We start from the raw sequence: 2,676 nt of genomic DNA on the forward strand, positions 1-2,676 counted from the left end.
TAGCTCGTGAAAATGCCATATACCTGTTTCTTAAATGTGTCAAAGCACCTGATAGACTTGTTCAGAGCTGACAGGGCAAGTGATTGACTGGTCTTGGATAACCTGTGCCTTCCTAGGACCATAGCTGAATGTGCTGGGATGCAGCCATGGAGAAAGGCAGCACAAGCAGATGGGAAAAAAAAATATATATATATATATATATATATACACACACACACACACACACACACACACACACACACACATATATATATATATATATGTGTGTGTGTGTGTGTTATTTAAAGGCAAAATGCCCAAATGACTTTCTGGCATGGCATGGCTAACTTCTACTATCACTTATCTTATGTATGATCCCCTAACCTTATTGTTTTTTTTTTCCTTAAGGGGCTGATTTGGATTGACTTGTTGAGAATGGTGTCTATTATCTATTAAGTCATGAGAAAGAGATTTCTGTGGTTACATGTAAACTTGTGATAGGTCTGCAGAGGAAGAGGTGAAAAGGGTAGTGAAGAAGTCCGCCACAGCCTGGTCTATGTGAAGGTCACACCAGCTTCATTGTACACCTTGAAGACTTTCTCAATGGTTTTAACATAGGCAGCTGTTCTTAGGTCCAATCCCAGGTTACACTTCATGGCCTTGTCCATAATTTGCCTGGCAGAGTGCTCCATGGTGTAGCTAAGCCAGAGTGCGTAATGTCTTTGTCAGATATCCATTCTTGGAACTCTGCTGTAGGTACAATGGGAATAGTTCTACCATATTTTCCAAATTTCCTTTCCAAACTCTCTTGAACAGACATGAGCAAGTGGTAGTTAGAATCTCTTTCATATTTGAAGTTCAAACGGCCATAGCTGACATGATTTAGATTCTTTAGCTACTCAAAGTAAGATACTGTCACTACTCCAGCATTCAAGTAGAGATCTAGAATAACCATGGTATTTCTCACTAGGAAAATCTTGTCAGCTTCTGGAGTTGTTGGTCCATTGGCACCTTCAGCAATGATCTTGGCTTTGACTCTTGGTGCATTGGACTTGGTCAGCTGCTTCTCGCTGGCAGCAGGGATGTCACAGTCAACCTCCAAGATTCTCCTTTCATAGATCTTTGCTTTGGGGAAGCCCAAGATTGTTTCATGTTGCAATTTGAAGTCTTCCAGTTCCTTTGGGTCAATACCATCTGGATTCCATACACTGCCATCAGACTCACCAACAGCAACACATTTAGCACCAAAACGATGTAAATATCTCATAGGGTACAGGCCCACATTACCAAATCCCTGAACAGCAAATGTTTTATCTCCAAATCCTGGTGTCATTCCTTAAATACTCATGTAAGAAGATTCATTGATGAAGTTTTCAAGTCCATGGAAATCTCCCTGACCAGTAACAGAGATCCATCTGTGGATTCCATGCTGACTAATGGGCTTACTGGTAACACAGGCATGGGCGTTAACACCAGAGTGCCCTATAGTGCTACCATGGGTGTCAGCAATCCAGGGCATCTCCAGTTGGCCTGTGCTCATGTCTGGGGCAGGCACATCAATGCCAGGACCAATAAAGCCTTTCTTTGCCAGCTCCATGGTGAACCTCCTTGTGATCTTTTCCAATTCATTATCAGTATAGTTCTTGGGACTGATCTAAACATCAGCTTTGGCAACCCTAAATAGCACATCAACCACTGCACACTTATATGTTATAAGATAAGCCAGAGCTTTAACTTCATCTATACTCACATCAGTGCTATAATGGATACCTTCCTTGCAGGGCATGAGGTGCTGGCTGTGCTGGGCCCAGTAGCCCTCGATGACTTCCTAGGAGCTGTCGTCATGCCAGATGGGGAAGGACAGGCTCATCATATGATCACAGGGCTTGGTGATGCACAGGATGTCATGCACTGGGTTCCACTTCTGCTTCTCGGTCTCCTGGGTCTTGAGGTCCTCCACCAGCTTGTCCTCCATGCTGCTGGCACTACAGTCGAAGAAGCCCTCCACCATATTGAAGAAGATGAGGTCATCCTCGCCGTTGGCTGCCACCTTGCTGTAGTGTCACCAAGTGGATGGCACAAGCCCTGGCTGCAGGGCTGCGATGGCTGCAGCACACTGCCCCATGGGTCCGGCCCAGCAGTGCAGTGGCGTCAGTAGCCACAGAATTCAGGGCAGCAGCCTCGACACGGGTCAGCAGCAGCACTTCACCAGGCACCGGTACATGGCAACAGGAGGGAGATGCTCTCTCATGGAGAAGAGGCACTCTCACAGTCTCAGAGATGGACGGAGGGAGGAAGGGCTTGGCATGGGCTGCCCTTTTAAGCCACAGGTTCCGACCTTGAATATTGAGTTTCAAGCCAGCTTTTTCTTCTCTTTCACCATCATTAACGGACTCTTTAGTTCCTCTTCCTTGTCTGCCATTAGAATGGTGTCATCTGCATATCTGAGGTTGTTATTTTTCCTGGAAATCTTGATTCCAGCTTAAGATTCATCCAGCTTGGCACTGTCTCACATTTTTCTTTTTAAATAAATATATTGGTATAAAATTTATATATGATAAAACTAATTTTAGATTACAATTCAACGACTTCTGACAAATGTATATATCAGTGTAATCATCACTATTATCAAGATATAGAATACTCCTACTAACTCCAAAACTTTCCTTTTACTCCTGTGTTTCCAATCTGCCTGCT

General features: G+C 44.1%; 1 pseudogene; it reads right to left on the reverse strand.

Moving 5' to 3' along the window:
- Positions 1 to 506: 506 nt before the first annotated feature.
- Positions 507 to 2,203, reverse strand: LOC138930062 (glutamate dehydrogenase 1, mitochondrial-like; annotated as a pseudogene).
- Between the last annotated feature and the right edge of the window lie 473 nt (positions 2,204 to 2,676).

The sequence above is a fragment of the Ovis canadensis genome, chromosome X (assembly GCF_042477335.2).
Source record: "Ovis canadensis isolate MfBH-ARS-UI-01 breed Bighorn chromosome X, ARS-UI_OviCan_v2, whole genome shotgun sequence".
NCBI lineage: Eukaryota > Metazoa > Chordata > Mammalia > Artiodactyla > Bovidae > Ovis > Ovis canadensis.